General features: G+C 37.0%; 1 protein-coding gene across 2 annotated transcripts in view; it reads right to left on the bottom strand.

Annotated features, from left to right (window-relative positions):
• Prr16 (proline rich 16) overlaps nucleotides 1-27212 on the bottom strand; it is a 216810-nt gene that overhangs the window by 111938 nt on the left and 77660 nt on the right. The gene's annotated exons all lie outside the window — the stretch shown is intronic.

Here is a 27212-nt window from a genome sequence, read left to right as displayed (position 1 = left end):
ATATTTGGAGGATATATCCAAAAGATATGATGGTGTGGTTCTACACAAAATCTAAATGCATTAAAATCACTGGAATTGATACTGTTGACTTCCAATTTTAAAAACATCAGACTCAAAACTCAAGAATAGCAGGAAAAGACTTACTCTAAAAGCAGGAACATGCTCTTGCTCAACCTTGGACAGGAGTTCTTTTTTGCTCTTACTCTCCTAAGTTCAAACCTTTTTTTAATTAAAGATTTAAAAATAATGGATAAAGGCCTGAAAATTAGGATGGGCAAAACTTTTCACTCAGTCTGTCAGTTCAAATGCTAAATCTCATCCAAAAGAATCCTAATATACATGCCCAGAACAATATTTATAATGGACATCCCATAACTCAGTCCAACTGACACAGTAAATTCAGCATCACAGTGCTATATACAGATTCTGAAACGTAAGTCAAGTGTAAATGCATCAGAGTTCCTCTAATATACTGCATGCAATGAACTGTGTAAGTTGTAAAGGAATATTAATATAATCAATTATCTATTTTGAGGATCCCTTATGCATTGAATAGAGTGAAGCAATAGATCATGCAAATTGCTGTTTCTTCCCCAAAAAACAAAATACCAAAGTAATAACAAACTAATGAGATTACATAAAGGTAAAACATTTCTACACAGCCAAGAAAACAGGGGGCGGAGCCAGCCTACAGAATAAGAAAATAAGTAGTTTATACATCTCTGAAGGAGTTGATATCAATATTTTAAAAGGGAATCTAAAAACTCAAAAGTATTTAACCTAACTTAAAAATGGACAAGATATCTAAATAGACATTTCTCAAAAGATGATGCATACATTTGCACCAATCACAAAATAAAAATTGTAATATGTAACTGCACTCATAAGGGAAATGTAAGTCAAACTCAGAATGAAATGGAAGACTAGCTCATTACTAAAAAAACACAAAAGTTAACAATTGATGGCAAGAATGTGGAGAAAAAGGTATTCTGATATGTTGTTGATTGGTATGTAAATCACCAAACCCACTACAGAAATGGCTGTTTTAATCAAATAGTTTTAATACAAAAATTAAAACTAGGGGCTGGAGAGATGGCTCAGTGGTTAAAAACATTGACTGCTCTTGCAGAGGACCTAGGTTTGGTTTCCAGTACCCACATGGAGGCTAACAACCATCATTTTTATTATTGTTATTATTATTATTTAAATGTTTTATTTATTATTTTTATTTTATGTGTACGAGTGTATTGCCTGCATGTATGTGAGTGCACCCATGTTGGGCAATGCCTCAGAGGTCAGAAGAGGGAGTTGGAATTCCCTGGAAGTGGCGTTAAGGATGGTTTGTAGCTGCCATGTGAGTGCTGGGAATCAAACCTGTCCTCTGCAAGAGCTGTCACTGCTCTTAACTGCTGAGCCATCTCTCCAGCCCCAACAAACATCTTTAAGTCCAGTTCCAGGGATTCACCATCCTGTACTGGCCTTTGTATGTACTTGTATGCACGTAGTGGGTGCAATTATATGCAGGCAAAAAATTCATTCACATAAAAAATTAAAATGACATTAAAATTAAAATTAATGTTTCAAGACAAAAATCAAAGAAAAAGACAGTAGCATAATTAAAGGATCGTTGCTCAATGTGTGAGAAAAACCGACAAAGGCCAGAATAAGAGCAGCCTTCTGTTTATGATTATAAAGGGCTTTATTATTAAAAAATGTTGTCTTTGCTTATGGGAGTCAGTCTGAGCAATATATTAGCTACAAATAATGTTCCTTTATTTTTTTAAGCTTCAATAACATTTTTAATGTCATATACCACTCATACAGAAAGGCATGGAAAGCACTGAATTTTCATAAAGTGAACAAACTGAAAAGACCAGCAAGTAGTTGAAGAAACAAATTATGACTAATACTCGAATACATTTTTATCAACAATATATGGAAGTTTGAGTTACTACATTTCCTTACTAAGATTTTGTATAATCCATTTTATCATGCATTGAATGTGTAGAGATAGTGTAAAAACAGAGTGGTGATTCGTGACCACAATTCGAGAACTTGGAGGTTGATGCAGGATTGCTGTGAGTTCAAAGCCAGATTGGATGGAATAATGAGTTAAAGGCAGCCTGAGAGATAATGAAACCATTTCTAAAAAGAAAGAAAGAAGAGGAGGGGGGGAGAGAAGAAAGGAAGGAGGAAGCACCTAGGAAGGAATGCTGTAGAGTTGAAACTGATTTTAATTGTTCATCTCTTTGACCAATGAACATATTGTGTGGGTTATCTGAATATCCTCTAGTGTGAAGGATATCCTGTTGTTATTATCAAAGAAATTGGAAGATAATTTGAACACCTAAAATTAACGGCATTTCCAATTATTGTCCTAAAAACACGACTTCATTATTAATTTGGAAAATAAAGAGTATAAAATCTTACAGTATCTTCCGTAATACCAACATACTATGTGTTGTCAAGAAGTGTTTCTTGAATGGAGTAATTGTACTGGATTCTAGTTGGACTTGATTCTCTGTTTATAAACAGATTTAATAATGAACTATATTATTTAATACTTTCAATGTAAATTCAAAATAATTATCCATATCAAAGTGCATTGAGCTGGACTTGGGGGTGCATGCCTTTGATTTCAGCATTCAAGAGGCAGAGGCAGGAGGATCTCTGTGAGATTGAGGCCAGACTGATCTACATAGTGAGTTCTAGCACAGCTGGGACTACAGGAAGACCTCATCTCAAAAAAAAAAAGTAATGATATGCTTCTTCTAAGTATGTTGTTATTAAATAAATCATTTTTAAAAATTAAAAAAAATGTAGGCTTTTCTCCAAGGTCTATGTCATCTCTAGTCATGTGCATTTGACTATATTTATAATACAATGCATGAGTTCCTTCCTACTGAGAAAGCATTAAGTCCAATTAGACAGCTGCTGCTTACCCCCAAGATAAAAGGTGCCACTATTACACCGATAGAGAATATTTGCTGGCCTGGTTACTACCATTCCTAGACCAATGTGATTTACTCTATTCTAAGTACATATTCTTGTATTTACAGACAAATGTACCTCTCACCACTCATTAAAGAAGTTTCTCTTTGTAGAGAGTATTATGAAGTTCTACAACTGGTCAAATGCAGAGAATAGTGTCTGTGAGGTGTCCCAAATGACACATCTACAATATACCCTTACACCTAAGACTCAGGAAACATGATGGAATAGCGGGTGTAAAGAATATTGACTCATCTCTCAACTCTAACCTGAGAAGCTTCCTCATACAGTAGATGGTGGTGAACGCAAAGAGCCACAGTGCAGAGGATATGAGAATGCAGAGTGCTTATCCCTGAACAGGACACCTGTAACCTCGGATGCCCAAGGCTTAGGGATCATAGCATAGTGAGAATGTAGACTGTGAGAGCCAGAGGTGGTGGATGATCACAAGGAAACAGAATTTTCTAGACATCTTGGGAATTATAATAATAAGATGCACAAGACCCGCATAAGCTCAAGTACAACAAAATCACAGCTTGAAGTGGGAAAGTGGGTAAGAAACCCCAACCTTAGCTGAAGAACCTATAGCAGCTGGGAGAGGGAGAGTTGGTTTTCTTTGAGGGTGTGACATTAGGCTAACTAGGCTCCAGTGAATGGATCCACACCGAGGGACACTGGGGAAGAATATTTGACTCAATAGCCCATATTGTATGACAGAGTACATGAAACTGAGTGAAGGGCATTAAGAGGAGTGCAGTTTGGGGAGAGGGTCTAAACCTTATCAAAATATATTATACAAATTTTGCAAAAATTCACTAAACTTTAAAGAAAATTTTGCTTATTATTTTAATTTTATATGTATGTGTGTATTGTCTGCATTTGCGTAAGTGCACCTACGTTGTGCAATGCCTGCGGAGGTCAGAAGAAGACATCGGGCCCCCTGGAACTGCAGTTATAGACATTTGTTTACTGCCTGTGAATGCTGGGAATCAAACCTGGGTCCTTTGCAAGAGCAGTCAGTGGTCTTAACTGCTATCTTAACTACTGTCTCTCCAGCCCCAACCACTTAACTTTTAAAAATCACAGTGCATTAACTTAAAAAGAGCCTATGACATATCCACAGAACTAAGAAAATTTTTAAAATCTGAGAATTAAAAGTAGTAATTTCCTTTTCAACAGAAATAGCCTCAATATTTAGGAACATTTCCATTTAGAAAATTACTACTTTAATAATCTAATTATTTCTACTTACAAGCATTAATTCTTGACCTGGAATTATTTGGTAAATATTCTTTAGCCTCCTGAAGCTTTGCTATTTTTATCTTAAAAGCAAACATGATTGAGAAGAATCATGTTGAAAACTAGGCAAGTGAATGCTATTTAAAACTTTTATGGCAGTTATATTTTCTAATTAATAGCATGAGATTTCTTTTTTATATAGAAAAAGGAGCTTATAAAAACATTTCCTATATATATGAAAACCTGAAAGGCAAACCACCGAGCTTGCTGCTCTACTCCATCAAAATTACATGACCAGAAATCTTCAAGAAATGTCCACAGTATAATAGCATTTCAACTTCATTTTAGATTAGAGCTATCTCAAAATTATTATGCTTTTATATGTTTAAAAGTATGTTTAGTTCAATTTTGATTGTTTCTCTTAAGTCATAAGCAGATAAGTTGGTATGGACCTTAATTCACTACAGTGAACCGTAGGAAAGAGAAAAGCTGGTATTCAGTCTTCCTGCCTTCTATACTGACTCTGAACAGATTACCTCTGGGACACTGGGCATCATCTAATTCATTATGTCTCAGTTCCTCATCTGTAAAGTACGGATGATGAGTCTTAGAGTTTGTAGGGAATGTCCTGTGATACAGTATGGGTGTAACACAGTAGAGCACCTCAGCGCATTGCCCAGTAGGACTCAGCATCATCATCACTGTAACCATTTTCAGTCAGGTAAGTAGCAGTTAAGGCTGGAATCCAAGCATTCTATCTGCTAGTGCAGTATTCTCGATGCTCATTGTGATCTCTGTAGAATTCTGCTCAATTAGTACAAGAGAAGCTTGACGCATTGCCACAATAAACTGGCTGCTCAAATGCAAATGTCTCTAGAGACAAGGTAGAAAACAGTAAAATAATGGTATAAGCTGTGATCACTTTAGAAAGAGAAATCCAAAAGCTCACAAATTTTATTTTTTCCTCATAGATTTATAAGTGGAATTTATTCCTTTTTGTCATGTTAACATATTTTTGAGAGAATGCTTACAATCAGTAATTTGAATTCAGTGATGAAATCTGCAGGAGAGAAAAAGAGAACAACAGAAATATAATACATGGCCAGAAGCAATTTGGGTCAACATGCCTTAATTCATAGGCATTAGCTTTTACAGTTGCTCTTAAGCTGAGGCCCTGCATAGAGGCTCTCCATTTAACCTCTGCTTAGAGATGAGGCCACAGCAGAAGGGCAGAATTTCATTTTGGCAGACAGTAGGCATGTTGGAGAGTGTATCATGGACTTTGTCCATGCTAGCTTATCTGTGTACTCTTCTCACATTTTGATCAAGATCATTACCACAGGTTTTATTGTTCACCATGCCTCAGACAAAATAACTCCTATAAAAGTCAGTGGATTCCAGGCTCTGAATGCTATTCAGCTTTCAGTCCTCACTGAATACAATCAGCAGTACATAACAATGTGACCTTCCTTATTCCTGCAGATACTTTCACTAGGTTCCTAAATGTAATTGTCCCCTTGTTCTACTTAATGACCTATGTTTTTTCTAGTTTCTTTATTCTTCCTCATTTTCATTATCACTGACATTTGAACTGAGGTTCAGAAATTAGACCTCTTGCCTCATTTGTAAGTGAAGTATATCTGGTCTCATTAATTTAAATGCCTTCAGTAAATAAATAGCTACGCACTCAGACAACTTTTTTGAACTCTCAACTTGTATGTCTAACACAATACTTGAATGCCTGGTAGGATACCTAATGGGCAACTGAGATTTTACATGTACAGAGTGAAACTTGTGACTTTCTCTCCCATAACTCCTCCTATCTCAGCAAATAACAACCCTGTTTCTCCAGCTGTTCAGGAAAAAGCTATGAGATCCTTGATTATTCTTTTCAACACAAATGACATCAATTAAATAAACCAATAGGGTATTCTTTGAGATTTATTTAGAATTTTAGCATTTTGCAAAACCTGAGCAAGTTATATACAACCACAAATGGTCTCCTACTAGGTGGTGCTGTTTACCAATACAAAAGAATGATGACTATTTAAGACAATGAAAATACTAATTGCTTTGATTTGATCTTTAAGCATTAGATTACACTTTCACATTTTACATTGTAATAGCATACAATTTTTATATGTTAAAAAAAACTAAATAATATGTTAGATCAACCACATGGTAGTGGATGACCCCATATCCAGAGTACATGGACAGCACAAAATGAATTTGAAGAATTATTAGAAAAAAATAAAAAAGAGAAGGGGTATAAATAAAATTAGGGGGTGGAGGGAAGTGGGGGTGGATCTTAGAGGAGATGGGGTATGAGTGGGGGTATGAGCAAAATAGATTGTATGAAATTCTCAAAGAATTGATAAAATATTTTAAAATAAAAAATAGGGACAACTACACACAGCACTCTCGTGAGAGTGTGTCTCTGAAACTTAAAATGAAAAGAACACAAATACAAAACACTTGAATCCCAAGCTGCTGTTTATATTATACACAACAGATTCTAAGCCTCTTTCCTGAAGAACCACGCATTTTGACAGAATTTGCTCTATTCTGTTTATTTTCTCCTATTTCTAATATGCAGATGCTGAAAATGTAGAAACGGCATACTGTTGCTGCGAAGTGGATATCCTACAGAATTGAAACAAAAATTGAAAAGCTCTAAAACACACCATGATTATGTAAAAGCCTGTGATATAGTTTTATCTAAAATGAAAATTAGAGGAATGAAAATGGGAAAAAGAAAACGAAAAGTCGCGAAGTGAAAAGCAGTGATAAGGGGTCATGCAGTAACGGTGAACTCACAGCGATTCCAAAAGCAGCTTGGAGAACTGTGGCTCATACACAAGACCCAGAGCAAAGCCATCTGTGCTCTACCTCATTTAAATAGCCAAACGGCCCATGGACAAGTAAGATTTCCTCTATATTTCAGGAAAGAAAAGTGATTACTAACACCATGTTACAGGGTTATAGGAGGGTAAGAGAAAGGAGCAGAGGGAGGGACAGAGGAGGGAGACTGAAGTCTTTCTGGGAATTGGGGTAGTCTTTGTGACTGCGTGGACCTATGGAATGTGATAGAAGTGAATCCAAGGCTATTCTGGGTAACTTGATGAGACTGACTTGCAATGAGGATACTGCTCCATGATATAGCATTCGCTTACCCCGAAAAACTCTAAGTTCCATATAGCACCCCCCCACACACACACATCCACCCCCCACACATACACACCCACACACCCACACATATATCCACCCACCCACACCCAGCCTCACCCCCCCCACACACACACATGGATTTGTCCTTTGTTACTGTGACACATTTTTATAAGATTATGATCATATGAAATACCTTCATGCCCTTATGTTTGGCATTTAGATGGGTTTCAGAATAGGACTACAATGAACATTATTGTACCTTCCGTCTAGTACATTTACATGCCAGGGTCTCCTGAGAAAATAACAATATACTGGGCATTCGCATGTCAGACTTTTCCTATTACTATTTACACCTGCTGATGGTTCTTATATAACAGCTCTCGCCCAACAGTTTCACTACTCGGGGCATCCGATGGCCACCTATTCACCACATGTCCTCTCTTTCTCCTACTGCAGTACCAAGATTTTCCCTTAACAAATTTGCTCCATTCCCCCTTTTGGCATTCTAGGTGGCTGTAGGAATGGAACTGAGTGCCAAAAGCCATTCAATATTCTCATCCTCTCTGACCACAGTGACTGATTCAAGGATGGCAGTGAAGCCTTTTAGAGGTGGGTGCTTGGGGCTTCTGGGTAGAGGAGTCTTATTTTTCTTGTAAGGAATAAAGCAATAAATGCCATCTTCTTTTGGGTTGCTATTAGATGATAGAAGACTTATCCAGGAATGAAGCAGTTCCTGGGGACCGAGAGTCAAGATGCAATAGCAGAGAATGCAGGTGTGAGATAGAACTTTAGCTCCTAGTAAATCACACTCAAATTGGACCGTCATCTATCCCTGGGCTGAGTTTCTGAGAGGAAATTTCACTATATGGCCAGGTGGGCTTCAAACTCACAATCTTCCTGATTGTGCCTTCCCAGAAACTTTTAGACAGGCACCATTTCTCTCAGGATTATCTCTGGCAATTTAAATTGTCACAATTTGATAATCTCCACTAATATTTTTTTTTTAGCCAGAATTTCTGTTATTTATCTCATGGAGGTTGCAATGCCACCCTAATTTCATGTCCAATTTTTCTTTTATATTTCCTCTTACCTAGATTTTCACAGGCAGGTGCTCTTATTTTCAAACACTGTCTTGACACCTCATCCATACTCTCTTGCAGATGCCCACCCACACTGCAGAGGCAAGCTTACTGAAGAGAAAACTAAACTAGTGGCCCCATCTAGCAAGAGTCCCTTCCCAGAGTATCTTCACAGATTTCTCACAGTGTCTACCACTCTTGTGATTCTTGAAAGGCACACAAAACCCCCAGATTATATTAAAAAGTGTTTTAAAAATGAAGTGTCACCAGGCATGGTGGCGCACGCCTGTAGTCCCAGCACTTGGGAGGCATAGGCAGGCAGATCTCTGTGAGTTCAAGGCCAGTTTGGTCTACCTAGTGAGTTCCAGGACAGCTGGGGCCATAGGGAGACCCTGCTTCAAAAAGACCAAAAAAAAAGTGTCAGGCTGGAGAGATGGCTCAGTAGTTGATTAATAGCATTGGCTGCTCTTGCAGAGGACCTGGGTTTGCTTCCTAGCACCTGCATGGTGGCTAAAACCATACATAACTCTAGTTCTAAGGGAATCCAACACCTTCTTCTGACCTCCACAGGCATTTCACAATAGGTGCACTTACACACATGCAGGCATAACACTCAGACACACAAAATAAAAGTAAATAAAGAAATGAAGTGTCTTAATGATTATGGAAGACAAAATGAATAATTGCTTTTAAAAAGTGTTTTGTGAGGAGCCCAGCACAGTCATAGGTGACTGTGATCCCAGCTCTCAGCCACTCTAGAGGCTGAGGCAGGAGGACTGGACAGTGACTGCAATCCCAGCTCCGAATTATTCCAGAGGCAGGACTCCTGGGCAACATAGCAAAACCCTGCTTCAAGAAAACTGTTTTAGAGGCTGGACAGATAGTTGAGCAGTTAAGAGTGTTTAGTGCTCTTAAAGAGGACCTGGGTTCAGTTCCCAGGACCCATGTGGCAGCTCACAGCTGCCTGTAACTCCAGTTCCAGGAGATCCAACATCCTCTTCTGAACCTTATTGGCTACGGTACCCAGGTGGCATACATAAACTCACACAGGCTGACACATACACATACATAATGAATAAATCAAAATTCCAAATTGTTTTATAAGTACACAACAGAAAAAAATTAATTCAATTGTAAAAATGTTTATAAATATTTAGTAACTGAACAGCAAACAAAGAACCCTTGAAACAGGATCGTGATAAGAGGTAAAATGGGCTCATATGACCAAGAAATAGAAAATTTGTAGTTGAGGCATCAAAAAAGGGGCTCATATCTTTTATGGGTAGTTTTATATTCTGTCATATTTCTCAAGAACTAGCAACAACAGAATTCCAAAACTATTTCATAGATCTCTTAAAATGAGCTAAATTCAATCTACAAAATTTCTACTGAGATGGATGTTTCTGACAAGTTAGTCTTGAATGCCAGACAGACACTATTTAAACCCTTCTGCTACAAAGAAACAAAATACATTTTAAGAAATAGCATTTTTGGTTAAGTATAATCTATAATTACAAAGAATGCACAATTATCCATTTTGTATTACTGTTTTCAATACATGAAATAAAAATGTAATAGCATATGTGTTATGGTATGAAACAGACAAGACATCAAAAATATTGATCTGTATTTTCTATTTAGAATTGGCATCTTGGATGGTGTGCTGGAGAATGTGCGGGAGATTGAAGATGAAGAGTTGAATCTTTCTATTCTTTTGTATATAAAGCAGTAAAATAAAATAATTTTCCTAGATGACTTTATTTTGGTGTATTTCAGGAATGGTTTTTCCTGTAATCTGACATCCTTCATTGTCACCAGTCTCAGGAAGTTCATCCCTTGCCCTGAGGGGCAGTAATTCCCCACCAGCTTCACAGCTTGCATTACCAAGGGAGATTTTAAAATACATATTTTAGGGTTTTGACCTCAGCCCCATTGAAAAAGAATCTCTCTGGATAGAATCTGGAGACCTATAATTCTCAAAAAACAACTTTTAGGCTCATATATCGGCATTTTCAGTTCCTGCTGTTGCTGCATGCTGCCTGTTCATCTGCCCCAGCTTTTCCAGGTTGTACAGATCTCCTAAATTATGAATGGTATATGAAGAAGGAATTATGTCACAAGACATCTCTCATAATGACCTGTTCATCAGGTTTTGGTAATTCCTTTATAACTGGATAGAATGAATGACTGAAACAAAGTGGAGTCTGAGGATATTCATTCAATTATATTCCAACTTTTGTCATATATTAGAAATGCCCTCTGCCAGTACAGCCTCATGTAACAGACATATCTGTACAGGATGAGTGGAAAGTGGAATGCATTTGATGAAACAGAGCTAGATACAAGTGACAGATCATCTGCTACACAAGACTGATCCTAAAGGAGGTTAAGTTCTACTCCTGATGTCCTGTCACCGTGAATTCAACCTCTCACAGTCTCTCTGAATAACGTCACCTGTGATGGGTAAATCTCAGTGTTAGGAAGGTAAACTGAAGAACTGAGACAAGGTTCAGTCCTTAGGTGAGAAGTTCTGAGAGTTAGGGAACGTTGTCAGGACCCTGGGCAAGCAGCCTGCACTTCAGGTCGAAGAGAAAAGAGCAAAAATCCAGCAACACAAACGGTCATCTGAGGTTCTCAGGCTGTCCATTGATAGATACGCAAGCCTCGTGTTAAGCTAAAATGGTCAGGCTTAGGACACTGGATTCAGTCTTTTGTTGCAATTTATAAGATCTACAAGCAAGAAAGTACAGCATGCATGCATGATAAACAAGAAAAACTAAACACAAATGGTGGACAAGCTATATACTTTGACATTGTGCAAGAATTGAATACTCTGTAGAAATGGGGGGGGGGTGAGTTGGGAAATTTCAGGACTATGAAGGAAAATAACACTTCTGGGGTCAATTTAAGAGCACTGTATAAATGACTATGTGAAACCTGAAATAGTATAATGCTGGTTAGGTTGGGATAAAATTCTTTTCTGACTGGATTCATAGAGAATTACTTCTTGTAATACAGAGAAACTAAATAGAAATCACTTTCAGGTAAAGGAGAAGGACAGTCATTGACAAGGTTGAGTTGCAACAGTAAGTGCACGTCTTTTTGGAATTTCTAAATTTGAAAGCACATGCATATATCAACTATTTAAAATACTGTATGCTTAAGGCAAGGAATGAGTATTTCTATATTGATGTGTGTGCATGTGTGTGCACCTATGTGTGTGAAATGGATGTTTGTATGCATGGGTATGCAGATATCCTCACCCCTGAGGGCGAATGTGGAGGCTAGAGTCTGAAACAGATGTATTCCCCTATTCTTCTCTATTTTATATTGAAACAGAGTCCTTCACTGAACCTGGAGCTCACTGCTTTAATTAGCCTTGATACTCAGTGAGTCCCTAGGATCCACCTGTCTCTGTCCCCAGCCATGAGGTTATAGGTCTGGCTAATAGGTCTGTTTTTTTTATACAGGGGCTTTAGCAACACAACTCAGTGCTTCATGCTGTCACAGCTCACACTTTAACCATTGCATCATCTCTCAGCCCCCTGTTTTTTTCTTTTTGAAGAGAATAGAAATTAATTTGTTATACAGCTATTTAATTTGGTACAGAGGAGAATTATAATCCATATTAAGCAAAATGGCATGCAGATTGACTTTATATAGTAGTATAATGTGTACATGAGAAGATAGAAAAGATGATCAATAAATAGAATATAGTTTTGAAATCAGCAAATTGAGGTAGAGAATAAAATCAGTTGTTCAGGACATCAGACTAATTACGTGCAAATTAAAATCTTTTTTGAAAAGATTATTTATTTATTTATATTTTATGTGTGTGAGTGTTATGCCTGCTTATATATAAGTGCACCCATGTCATACAGTGCCCACAGAGGACAGAGAAGGGCATCAGATCCCCTGAAACTGGAGTTATGGATGGTTGTTAGCTGTCATGGGGGTGCTGGGATATGAACCCAAGTCCATGCAAGAGCAGCCAGTGCTTTTAACACTGAGCCATCTCTCCAGTCCCACAAATCAAACTCATACCTTAGAAGACAAAAACTAGCTGAGGTCTTTTATTTTGTAAACACGGAATTCAGTAACTTGGAAATTGTGTGTAATATTTCATTTCCAGATAGACTTAAAATGAATTACTTTAATTAGCTAAGACATTTAAAAATTTTTATGTTTTACTGATTTTTTGTGATTTTCATACAATTTAATTCAATGGTATTTAGATCCTCTCCCCTATCCTCATCTCCCCCACTGCCCCTGCCAAATTTAATGCAATACCATACACACACACACACACACACACACACACACACACACACACACATATTAATTGATATAGTCTGATTTGTGTTCCTAAATGTCCTTCAGTGTGAGTCCATCCACTGGGCCCAGAAAGAGTTCCATCCCTGCAAGACATTGTCTCTCCCTTTTCCAGCAGCCATAGGTTGCCAAAAATTCCTTAGGTTGAGTTGGGATTTCTTACCCACTTGCCCATGTCTATCCTGGGATTTTGTCTTGTTTGCGCTTGCATAGGACTTGTGAATGCTGTCACCATTGATGTGAGTTCATATAAGAAACTGACCAGTTATATGGAAGATTCTGTTTCCTGTGCTCATTCACCTCCTCTGGCTCTTACAATCTTTCTGCCTCCACTTACACAATGATCCCTGAGCATTGGGAGGCAGAGTCTCATATATATCATATATATTATATATATAATATATATGATATATGTGCCTTCTGAAATCAATGGTCAGAAAGTCTTTCATCCATGAATCACACTCCTCTGTAAAAAGTACCTCTAAATATTGTAATGTCAATCGGTTCTTTTTTTTTTCACTTTCTGCTTTAGCAGAATTTTATTTTGTGTTATCACACATCTTATTTAAAGAACTATAACCTTTTATAATAATGATTCAATACACATATGTATTTCAGCTTTATGTTTGTATGTTCTAAGTATTCTTTTATTCCAGATCATATAGAGCAGTTAAGGCAACTAGAATGACATTTTTTGAAATACATTATAAAATAATAAAAGGTAACAATTAAAAATTAAATGGATATTGTATTCTTGTAGTATAAACACTATTGACTATTCTTAATTTCTTCTTTTTTCTTTTCTTTTCTTTTTTTTTTTTTTTTTTTTTTTGGTGTTGGGCATACAACCCAGGACTCATAATTCCTCTTAAGTCTGTTTTTTTTGTAATTTTTTGCCCTTAGAGATAGGATCTTGTTATGTAGCCCATGCTGGCCTGAAACTTTCTGTATGCTCTAGGTCAGCCTTGATCTCTAGGTCCTCCTGCCTCCATGTCCTGAATGTCATGATTTACAGGTATGCACCATCATGCCTGGCACTTGAGCCAGTTTGCACACATACTGCCTGGGCAAGTCTCAGCTCTCCAAAAATAAACACCAAAATATAGGTAAAGATCAGTAGAACATGGTAATCAAGTTTTTTTTATAGCATCCTAGTGTAAGCAAGAGGAGATACATCTTAGCCAACCTTGCTATGTTGCTACATAACTGAATGTGCAATGGTCCATGTGTGTGATATGCTATTCTGCCTTATCAAAATTCAGGGAGGAATCTATTTGAAATACTTTGAAATGTCAAAATACTGTGAAAGAAAACCATGCATGATATAACTTTAAAATTAATTGCACATATAATAAGCTCAATTCTCAAAACAATTAAGTAGAATGAGATTTTAGCAGGATTGGGCTCTGAGAAGATAAATACAAGGCCTTGAAATATGCTTTAGAACTAACAATAATGTGACTGTATAAGAAACACTCTTCCGTTTTTGATCAGAGAATTATTTCAGTGGTAGGTATTGGTTTCAATTTTGCATAGAAGAGAATTGGTAGAAATCGCTCAACTAGTGGGTGGTAGAGACAGGTTCTAAAGAACCTTTATTTCAAATGTCTGATTTCCCATAATACATTTTGATGAATCAAAAATCAAACAAGTTAGAATGCATTTTTCTGGAGATATTAGCTTTAAATTTTTCTCCACATTTGTTCAAGATTAATCAGTCGGTCTGATTTCCGCAAATATAGAGTGGTTTATTGTTGGTAAGGAGCTTTAGATATGGGTACAAAAATGTTTTCTAAATATTTACTATAAAAACATGATTAACCCTCAAAAACACACACAAAAATTATACATTTTAACAATCATACTCAATGTTATACATGGATTTAATTAGTGTTAAAAGATAAGATTGTTAATTTTATTTCAAAAATCTCTGGTGTCAAAACCAAGCAGTGTGTTGATCTTAAGTGTTATCCTTCCAAATGTGCTTTATCTTTCCATAATTACATTGTTTATATAAAAAGAATTTATTTCCTAAGTTTTTAAACTTTGAACATTTCTTTCCTGTTTGTTTTAAGGACATGGTGTTGCTTTGTAGCCCAGGCTGACCTGGTACTCACGATCCTCCTGCCTCAGGCTGAGAATCTGGTTTACAGGAGGGAGGCATCATTGTAGGCCTGTACTTTATTTTATTTTTTAACTATTTTCATTTTATGTGCATAAGTGTTAGGTCTGCAGCTATGTAATTGCACCTGTGTAACGTAATGCCTGCAGAGGACAGAAGACGGAGTCAGATCCCCTGGAAATGGAGTTATGGACAGCTTTTAGCCACCATGTGGGTGCTGATATTTGAACCTGGGTCTTCTGCAAGAACAATTAGTAGTCTTAACTGCTGAACCATCTCTCCAACCCTGTACTTGAATTTCTTGAAAGAGTAGATTATTTTAAGCAAAAAAATTATCTTTTAAGAAACCTTAGAGATATATGAATGTAAAAACGCTCATATGATTTTTAATAAAAATTCTAAACCTCTAACCAACACCTCCCCCCGTATGAAATACTTTCTAAAAATTTGAGGATCAACATAGAACTAGATCCAAAATGATTCTTCAGAATATATAACCAGGTACAGAGATCATAAAATTGAAAAACTTATTTTAAAATATGCTAAGTATCAAAGTGCCATTTATGTATTTCTTATGTGTGATTAATATTTCTTCTATAAGTATTTAATGAATTGAATTATGTTTTAATCCATATCCAAGGATTAAAAGACATTACAACTACATTTAATTAAAGTATTAGAGGTTTTCCCAAATTTTCAAAGCTAATCAATACCAATGACAACTATTTGAGTCAATTATTTGAACCCAGTTCATTTGAAATCTAGTCCAAACGTCTTTTCATCACATCAATGCATATTCAGTTAATTGCATCAGTAGTGACAATTGAAGTAATTTGAAAAGGGACCAAAGACATACTTCAATTCAATGCCATGTAAGCAGAATAAAATATTAAGAGGAGGAGGAAAATGTGGACACTCACCAGCACAAACACATGATAGACATATATGTGCACAAGGTGAACTAGAACGCTATAGGCCTTGGCTGCAAGAAGGTATATCATAGGAGCAAAAATGTTGGAATTTCCAATCTTCCTCTGTTAGTTACTTTGCTCATCACAATGATAAATACCTGAAGAGCAACTAAAAAGGACAAGAATTTGACAGACAGGTTAGGGGTTTGCAGTCTATCGTGGGGAGGAAGGCATGGAGCCAGGACTGGCTCCTGCCCTTGGCAGATGTATCATGAGGCTACTTGGTACATTGTAACTACAGTCAAGAAGCAGAGAGACTCTGGCAGGAACCTTAGCTGAATCCTAACCCATAAGACCCAGCCCCTCCTCAAGGTCCAGCAGACTCCCAGTACAGCACCAGCAGCTAATGACCACGTGTTCACAGAGGGGAATCCATGATAGGCATTTCATATTCAAACCATAACGCTTTCTAGGTAAAAGAAGGAAAAATGTATTTACATTTAGAATTCAAATTTACAATTCGTTCTTTCTAATAAATAGTTCTTCTTATGCAAAAATAGCAAATCTGGACCTCAGTCAGGGCAACTCTTTCCTGGTCCTAACAGCTAAAATAATTTTATGAGCTTTGCATAAAAACATTGTTATAGACAACAGCTTCCGAAAAATTAAGAAATATACACACATTGTTACACATTGTGGTAATATTCAATATATATCCACGTTCAAAAGTAACATATGGTTATATAAAGATAATTTTTAGTGTCTTATAAGAAAATATAGGAAAATCTTTTGGAAATAAGCATCCTCAAAGACTATTCTTCACGTAGCTGTTGAAGTGATAGCTCTTTATAGGAAATTTCAGACAATGAAGAGCTGAGAATTGCCTGATGTTTGTTGCAGAAAGGATCAAGGCAGTATGCAGGAGTGTCACCTGAGATTTGTCATTTCTCTTCTAAGAATGGTCAATTAAGTAAGAATTAGTAAGCCTGAAATCCAGCCACCTCTTCAGTTAAATGTATAACACAACTACCTAAGCAGACAGGAGGAAGAGGCTTTTACAATCCATCCACTCCCAAGGGGTTCTTTTTTTCCTAAGTTTAGCAAGACTTCATAATGTGGAACAACATACTTGCTGTGAATGGTAAAGATAACATTTTGGATTAAAATTGAAGATCTTGCCTTGGTTTCCTGTGAGACAAGCGTAGTATATACGAGTGTTTAACCATATCAGCACATTTTAAAGAAATGCCTCTGCATCTGTTCAGTCCCTAAAACATACACAGTTTAAGAGATGCATACAATGGCCTCAGCAGAAAGAATCTGATTATAGAAATTTTACATCTGAAAGTTTTCTTTGGGTCATGTTTGGCATAACACAATAAGAATGAAATGTATTCAAGCATAATTAGCACTAAAAGCTGTTACTGGTAATTAGAGGACAGGTAAGATACTGAAGATTGTCTTTCAAAACAAGTTTTGTGTATACTTTTGTGGAAATGTGGGGGGTTATCATGGAACACTTCTATGCTACTTAAACTGTGAACTTTCCCCTTGAACAATGGTCCATCTCAGAATGGTGCAGGTCAAAATTCGATTAATATATTCAAAGCATATTACTTGGCTGGGATACAATTCCTCCCCATGGAAACAAGGTTTTACAATTTTTAAAATACTATTTTCTCCCTAGACTGGAAACAAAAACATGGAACAATGATCAGAATTATAGTAAAATATTTTTGATTTATTTATTTTATGTCTATGAGTGTTTTGTTTGAAAGTATGTAAGAACAATATCCATAGAAGTCAGAAGAGAGCAACAGGTCTCCTGGAAATAGAGTTACTGACTGTTATTAGCTGCCATGTGAGTTCTGGGAACCCTAACCTGTGTCCTCTGCAAGAGAAGCTAGTGCTTTTACTCACTGAGACATCTCTCCAGCCCCCAGAATTATATTTTAAAAAATAAAACTGCTGACATGCATGGAAAACTAGAGAGATATTCAAATTAATAAAACTTTAGATAGTTACACAGCAGACTGTGTCTGTCTGCAATCTGTAAAACCAAGATGGCACACATTTTACACACAGGCCCTGTTCTTGATGGATGTTTGTATCTCCCACAAGTTCTTAGGATGAAATACTGAACTATTCAAAATGTGATTGTGTTTGGTACTGAGGCTTTGGGGGAAGAAACTGGGTTCAGTTAATTAATGAGATTGAGGCCCTCACGATGGAATATTTTAAAGTAAAAATTTAAATATATACATATACTGTGTGTGTGTGTGTGTGTGTGTATGTGTGTGATTGTATGTGTATTGTGTATGATTTTGAGTGAGCATGCCATGGTGTGCATGTGACAGTCAGAGGACAACTTCCAGGAGCTGGTTCTTTCTTTCTTTCCACCATGTGGGTTCTGGGTATCCAACTCAGGCTGTCAGATTTGGCAGTAGGCACTGTTACCTGCTGAGCACTCTCCTTGGTCTAATAATGGTATTTTTGTTCTTATAGGAAGAGGAAGCAACCAGAACTCTATCTCTCGTCAATACCAGTATTCAACAAGAAGATAACTTTCTACAATCCAGGAGGCAAGTCTCATCTCAATTTTTACTTTCTTGTATCAAAAGTATGTAAAAAATAAATCCCCATTGTTTAATAGCCCAGTTTATATATATATTTTTCACAGACTGTGTCCTAGCTGACCAATAGACTGGCCCCAAACAGTTTTTGAGGACTAATTTTTAACAACAGTTAACTCCTTTTCATATAATTCTCACTATTAAGGACACCTGGAAGAGGAGATTTGTCTTGAGTGGGGGCCCAATGCTGCTATCCTCATGAATGAAAATAGCATTATTACTCAGTACATAAACATTGTGTGCTTAAAAAAGTTCTCTGGAAAGAAGTACGGATATTATTAGCATAAATCCTCTCAGACCTTAAGATAGAATTGAATAATAAAGAGGCTGTGACAGAGCAAACATTAGGTTGCTTTCTCCTTCACTGCTATTGTGCAATCTCCTTGGCAGACTCTGGGGGAGAGGAGCATGATGAAGATGCTTTTCCACTCTGGCCACCACTCTTATGCTCAGTAACTTTAAAAGAGAGCATGACAGGCATCTGCACCATGTCCCCATCTTCTACTTCAGCCTAACTTCCAGTGATTTCAAAGTAGCCTCATATTAAACTGGTAACTCAATTGCTTCAGCTGAGCTGTCTTTAAGTAATTGTGCTCTGGGCTTGCCTAGGTCTCAATGAAGCAGTATAGAATAAACAACACGGCACCTAGGACATAGCTATTAACTGATGTTCATCACTGTATTTATAAAGGTATGAATATAAAAATTCAACAATGAGAAGTACCACTCTGATTAGGGACAAGTTGCAATTTCGATTTTATCATCTCCTTTTATTCCTGTCCTTGAATTTGTACATTCTATTTCATTGGCGCCTGTCTTGATTACTAATGAAGCAATACAGTTCTCTAATACATAATTTTATTTTTATAAAAACAATTACCTTTTTTTATTTGCAAGAATGAATTATTTGAAACAGTTCTGTCTTAAATCTGATAATGATTTCGGCCCATGGTGCTAAGCTCTCAAGGTTCTGCTACAAACAAACATATACATGGATAGACAGTTCTTGGTAAATAAGCACATCTTATTAGCATAGGGCCTCCCACATCAGGAGTTCATGGTGATAGCTTACAAAACACTCTGCACCATTCCTGTGAACACACCCAATTCTTTCTATCAACAGCATTAACAAACTGTATCTTTTTCAGGGTGGGGTAGGCATGGAATTCCACCCTCTAGTCGGGGTGCTTTTGGCAACTGACAGTTGAGAGAGGAAGAGCCACTTTTTTTTAAGTGTGTGATCCTTGGTAGGTCCTTCATGGCCCATGGGATAACCCCACAGATGACTCCATACCCAAGATTATTCAAGCAATATAAACTGGGCATTCCCCCAGTTAAGAAGGAAGGGTGGGTCTGGGAGAAGCAAAGGAAAGAGGGTCATTTATGATCAAAATATATTGTATGGAATTCTCAAATAATTCATAAAAATATTCTTAAGACATTTGACTTTGAAAATTGGATGCTAACATTCAATGTATCTGCTGATCTCTCTTGATTGTGTATCATTTATGAATTTAGTCTGTGTTCATTTTATTGATTTAATCAGTTTAAGCAAAAGAGGCTAAAATGATAAAACAAAACCAAGCACTCATTGGCTTGTCTAGAGAATCCTTGCTGGTTTGAGCTAAGAAGTGCATTTATTGAGTTCTTACTGTATGGTTTGCTAGGAAGTCACTTGTATGCTATCTCATTCAATGAAAAACTGCCCAGTGGCATGATCAGGGTATGCTTGCTTCATTGGTAATAATTAACCCATGCTACAACATCAATGAGGATATTATTTCATATATGACTTTTGGTTGTGATATAGAGGACTCAAAAACATTGCTAACAGGAAGAGCTGTAGAAATAAAGACAATGGTTATGTGTGAGTGTGTTAGTAAATGACTGCTGATTGCCTGGTACATAGGAATTCCCAGTTCTTGGAAATGGATTCAGCAGTTGCTGTGAGTTTGGTCTTAAAAATCTCTCTGTAAGAATGTAAATGGGAAAATATTATGATGATCTCATGATCTTTTAAAAAAATACTTTATTTTTATTTTATGTGTATGCGTGTATTGCCTACATGTAGGTAAGTGCAGCCGTGTTATGCAATGCCAGTGGCAAACAGAAGAGGCTGTCAGATCCCCTGGAACTGGAGTCATAGACAGCTGCCATGTGGGTGCTGAGATATGAACCCAGGTCTTCTGCAAGAACAGTCAGTGATCTTAACTGCTGAGCCATCTCTCCAGCCCCAGTCCCATGATCTTTAAAGAGACAGAGAGGTATGATTTGGAAAATATGTTTTTAGAAAAGACAAAAGAAAGCACTTTCAGAAGAAAATGAAGACACTGTTTGCTTGCTATTTGGACTGTGGAAAATACCCAAAGAAACATCAATTTAAAGAAAGAAGAACCAGTTTTGGCTCAGGGTTTACAACATTTCATTACACCTTCTTAGGGGATATGTGGCAGAGTGGAATGGATCACATCATTACTACAGGTAGCCAAGAAGAAGTGTGTGAGCGAAAGACTTATGTGACCTGGCTTTTCTCTTTTGCCCCGTTTATTCCTTCCAGGTCCTTAGCTGGTCCCACCAACATCCAAGGCAAGTCTTCTCCACTTTAGTTAATCCTCTGGAAATACCTTTGCAGACACACCCAGAGCTCTGAGTTGGTAATCTAATCATCTTTTAATCCAATCAAATGAAAAATTAAGATTAACCATCACACTGACAAAATTCAGGCTTATATATGTAATTTTTCAGAATGATTACATATTTGATAAACTGAACAAAAACAAAAGAAAGCTCCCTCTTTCTAATTCGGGGACAGTTTCTCTGTGTAACAAAGAAATCACAATGTACTCTGCAAGATGCCTCTCTAATGCTAACCTATAGTAAAGAGGAAGTAGTTGCTACTCTTCCAGTAGCCTAATTCAAATATTCAATGAGATTCATTATATTGAGTCATAGAGAGTCTAAACTATATTCTGGTTACTGTTGCCCTTTCTGTCATTACATCAGGATGTAATACAAAGTCTACACAAAATTTTGTAAGAATACGTGTCTCTTTACATACATCACATGCTACTTTATGTTTTCACTAAATGGGGAAATGATCCGGGACTCTGTGTTCTGTCATCTCCTTCAGCCTCTATGGTAGGGAGGTAGTACTAAAACCAAGGTCAGACAACTTGGATTGTATTTTCAGGTCTGTTGCTCAGACAAATGTGTTTTGAAAAAGTTAGTGAAAATCTTTGGACCAGCTATTGAATGACAGAAGTAGTTTGAGTGTAGAGATGTCTGGACTGTTTTCCGAAATGTGGTTATTGGGGAGGAGCTGAAAACATTTAGTTAGGATCAGGAAACTGGCTAGCTGTACAGACAAGCCCAACCAGGTCTGCCCGGGATGTTTCCAAAATGTAGTAAGAAATGAATGCTAAAAAGCTTCTTAAGGGATGGCATTCTATAGAGAAAAATGATATTTTCAAAGTTACCATCTGTAAAATGTTCATTAATACAAAATAGTGCAATCTTAGAAAGTTATGGATGAAATCTTCATATTATTTATTTCCACAGCAATTGTCCAAAGTCAGAAAACAGATCATATAGGAAAAATAATATTTTTAAATGACAAGAATTTTCCAAAGCTATTTTTTGGGGCTAAAAGGAAACCAAAACTGCATTTATTTTTTTCAGAACAAGGATACTCCAGACACAATAAGAAGATATATTCCTTGTTTCTTAATTTCTTGATAATATAAATGAAATTGATTCTGAACATAAAGGCATAACTACTGTATCATCAACTGCCTTTGAAGCTTCTGGTTTTATCTATATTACATGTCAACACCACAATACTAAACAAAATGTTCATCCTACTATTACTATTCCATTTATGGCAACTTTACTGATAGGTTATATTAATGCTAAAATGCATATCAATACAAACAAATAAAGCACATATGTCCTAATGTAATGACTCCTGTTATAATAAGACTGAGAAATGTTTACTATTAAAAGCAATGCCATTAGTCACACTGATTAAGGGAGCCATCAGAAGCTTCTGAGAAGCACAAATTGAATTTTTAACCAGTCAATATAAACTTCAGCGGTTCACTGAATCTTATGACACCTGTATGTCTGTTCTGGGTATGGTGGTACACACCTGTGATGTCAGCATTCAGGAAGCTAACATATGAAGATATTGAGTTTGAGGCCAGCTTGAGACATATAAATAAGTTTCAGGTATGCCGAGACAAAACAGACTCATTCTCAAACAAACAAAACAAATCGCATAGTCTGCCATGAACCAGGATTGGGGGCATCCACCTGTAATCTCAGCACATGGAAGACAAGAGGCTTACTAGTTTAGGACCAGCCTTGAACATATAGAAAGACACAAACAACAAACAGAGTGCTTATTTTAAAACCTCCTACTCCTGTGAAAATTACTTTTATTTCTCAAATGTTCTAGAAGATTGTGAATTGGGATCTGAAAGGATACTTGAGACTTGCTTTTCTTTTAAAGCTAAATAAGAAGATTGTCCTTTGGTGCTAAATGAATAAGTTTCTGTGAAATAATCTTTTACATAATCATATAGTGACAGTGTTAAGTGCATAAAACATGATGTTAGCACAACAAGAGATCCCACCAAATCAGGGAAGCCCCTGGGTTTCTTCCCCATGGTGAGCTGAGAGGTCCTTCTGGCATGGTAGATGATGGATTCACACTCAGGCACTCATATTAATTTCACATCAACAGCAAGTTTTCTGACCTGACTACACTTACATGAATGCTTACGTCTTACCCATTCATCAAAAGAATCATTGGCATTTGGTAGAAACATCTTGGATTTTAACAGTGTCAGTTGGGAAAGTGTAATTTGAAGTTTGACTTAATTTGAATTTGACTTTTTCTAGTATTCAGGGGAAACTAACATTCATTTATCATGCATTGATTACATGTCAGGCACCAGGGTAGTAGAACAACAATTTGGTGCAAGAGTTATTATCCATATTTAATAGATAATAATCCAAATCTAAAAATTAAATATATGGCCTAAAGTTTCACAGTTAATGAAGTAAGCTTATGCAAAAATAAACTGCTTCTTCTTACATGTAGGATTTTAAAAATCAAACTCACAGAAAAAGAGAACAGAAGAATAGTTATCAAGGGCCAAGGTGCAGAGGCAGAGGGATACGATGGCCAGAGTGATATAAGCTCTAGATACTTAACAAACAGTGAAGCTACTATACTTCAAAATAATAATGCATTTTATAGTTGAAATATATTAAAAGAGTAGTTTTTGCATATTCTAATCACACTAAAATGGATAACTATGCTTAACAATATAGGTCAGTGGTGGAGTACCTGCCTAGCATGCATGAGGATCCGGGTTCCATCTTCAGCAATGAGAACCAATTATAACCACATAAGATGATGGATACAACAGTTAGGCTGACAGAAGCAATCATGTCACAGTGTAACATACATGGTAACACTGGATTTTACACATACATTTTGCGTTTTAAAAGTATCTTAACAAACTGCAACAGAAGAAAAGAGCAGCAGCGGGGGCTGCTGAAGAAGAATACAGATATTGGAATTATCCAGGCTTTTCCTGAGTTCCATCCTTCTACACTGCTTTTAAAAATATGTCATGAGCTCTCCCCAACCCTCAGGCCTCTCTCTGGGGTAAGTCCATCATGCCCTCCACGCCTTGACTCCCACAGCCACATTCACCCTCCCATCTCCCCCACCTGTCTCTCCTCCTAGTTTGGGTCCTGTCCCATTCCTTGCCTTGGGGCCCCAAGCACCTGGGGAACCACTACTGCTTCCTGATCCTTTTCATCAGGACCAAATCAGTGCCTTCTCTGGTCCCCAGGAGCACTGCTTCTGGGCCTGGCCCCACCCTACCTCCCTCTGCTTCCCTGGGCCTGCACCACCCACCAGCCTCTTCCTGATCCTTTGCATCCAAATCGACCCAGCTCCTCAGTGCACTCCCCAGGAGTCCTTGGGGCCATTTCCCTCCCCCATCTGCCTTTGCATCTCTGGATGGGAGGGCCACCAGCTGCCCTAGACCAGCATCTTTCCAGGGCCCTGCTCCCAGGCCAGTCCAACCCCAAATTCCTGAGGCCAAAATCTTTACTGGAGGGATCCAGACTTTAGGAAGAAGTCTGAGAGCACCTGATCCTCATCTGACTTGGGCCTCTGTGGGAACTCCTGAACAAAAGCAATCTGGCCACTCCAATATAAAATCAAAAGAGAGAACCAGAAGCTTAGATGAACCAGCTTTTCATGCCCAAAAAGTAAATCACAAAGACATATAGAGTTCACAAAAAGAAGCAGACCTAAACTTGAAGGCTGGAGCCTCGCACAAGAATCAGAAACTACAAAAGAAATACACATGTCAAAACAACGAATAAAAAATAATAACATGAAAAACTAAAATAACATATCCCCACCAAATACCAGTAGTCCTCTAGAGGAGTACAATGAGAACCCCCTAGAGATAATGCAGGACGTGGAACTCAAAAGAACGACTATAAACATTTTAAAAGATTCAGAGAATTTAAAGAACACAAAAACAAAGAAATAAAAAAACTGAAGGAAGATAGGGATAAACTTCTGAATAAATTCAGAAAAGAGTTAGAAATATTGAAGAATACTCAGGCTGAAATGAAGAAGAAAGTGAAACATTCAGTAAGCCAATTAGAAACCACAGGAGAAAGCCTTACCAATGGGATGAATGAAATGGAAAACAGAGTACCAAGACTGGAAGATAAAGTGGACAAACTAGACCACTCAAGCAAAGATTACAAAAAATTTAAGAAATCACAAGAATGGAATATGCAGGAATTGTGTGACTACACAAAAAGACCAAACTTATGAATCATAGGCATACAGGAAGGAGAAGAATCCCAAGATAATAGCATGGACCAGATCTTCAACAGAATTGTGGAAGAAAATTTCCCAAAATTAAAGAAAGACATGCCCATAAAATACAAGAAGCATATAGAACACCAAACAGACAGGACCAGAAAAGAAACTCTCCATGGCACATCATAGTAAAAACACTAAACATACAAAACAAAGAGACAATACTGAAAGCTGCAAAAGAAAAACAACAAGTCACATATAAAGGAAAACCCATTAGGATTACAGCTGACTTTTCAGTGCAAACTATGAAAGCCAGAAGAGCCTGGACCAAAGTATTCCCAGTTTTAAATGACCAGAGATGCCAACCCAGATTACTTTACTCAGCCAAAATGTCTATTATAGTCAAAGGGGAAAGAAAAATCTTCCATGACATAAATAGGGTGAGGAAATTCATGTCAACAAAACCAGCCTTTCAGAGAGTTCTGGAAGGAATACAAAGAGCTGAAGAAAGGAATGACTATACCCAAGGGGTTGTGGAAAGAAATCCAAAGAAGGTATAACTGTGGAAAAGTACAGTTATATCAAGAACGTAAACAGAAATAAAAGTGACAGGATTCAATACTCATTGTTCGTTAATAACTTTAAATATTAACAGACTGAACTCCCCAGTCTAAAAACACAGACCAGGTGAATGGATTAAGAAACAAAACCCATCTTTTTGTTGTCTGCAAGAAACTCATCTCACTTTCAAGGACAGATACTATCTTAAAGTGAAAGGATGGAAAAAAATATACCAAGCAAATGGTACTAAGAAAAAAACAGGAGTAGCAATCTAATATCTGACAAAATATACTTAAGAACTAATCAGAAGAGATAAGGAGGGCCACTTCATTTTGATCAAAGGAGAAATAAATCAAGAAGATATTACAATCATGAACATATTTTCACCAAACTCTGGTGCACAGAACTTCATAAAAACAATACTACAGGATTTTAAGTCCAGGATTAATCCCAAGTCATTAATAGTAGGGGGCTTCAATACCCCACTGTCTTCATTAGATAGGTCAACAAGGCAGAGAGTTAACAGAGAGACATCTGAATTAAACAATATCATATATCAAATGGACTTAACAGACATCTGCCGAGTATTCCACCCAAGCAACAAAGGACTCAGCACCCCATGGAACCTTGTCCAAAATGGACCATGTAGTAGGGCACAAAACAAACCTCAATAAATACAAAAAGATTGAAATAATTCCATGCATTCTATCAGAACACAATGCAATAAATCTTACAATCAACAACAGAAGAAGCCAAAATCACCACATGAACACATGGAGATTAAACAACACACTCCTAAATGATGAATGGTCAAAAGAGAAATTAAGAAAGAAATAAAAGTATTCCTAGAACTAAATGAAAAGGACAATACCACACAACACAATCTCTGGGACACTCTGAAAGCGGTTCTTAGAGGGAAGTTTAGAGCTCTAAGTGCCTGCATCAAAAAATCAGAAAGAATATAAATAAATGACTTAACATTGCAACTCAACACACTTGAAAAGCAACAACAAATGAAACCCAAACCCAGCAGATAAGAAGAAATAAAAAAAAATCAGGGCAGCAATTAATATAATTGAAACAAAGAAAACAATACAAAGAATCAACAATTCCAAGAGCTGGTTCTTTGAAAAGATAAACAAGATTGACAGACCACTAGCCTAGTTAACCAAAAGAAAGAGCACCTCCAAATCAACAAACTCAGAGAGGAAAGGGGAAACATCACAACAGACACCAAAAAATCCAGAACATCATAAGGGAATACTTTAAAAACATATACACTAAGAACTTGGAAAACCTAAAAGAAATGGACTG

This window comes from Nannospalax galili, unplaced genomic scaffold (genome assembly GCF_000622305.1).
Source record: "Nannospalax galili isolate Female #2095 unplaced genomic scaffold, S.galili_v1.0 scaffold939, whole genome shotgun sequence".
NCBI classification, from domain to species: Eukaryota; Metazoa; Chordata; class Mammalia; order Rodentia; family Spalacidae; genus Nannospalax; species Nannospalax galili.
The sequence above is the reverse complement of the archived record's forward strand: the minus strand, read 5'-3'. Positions and strand labels throughout refer to the sequence as shown.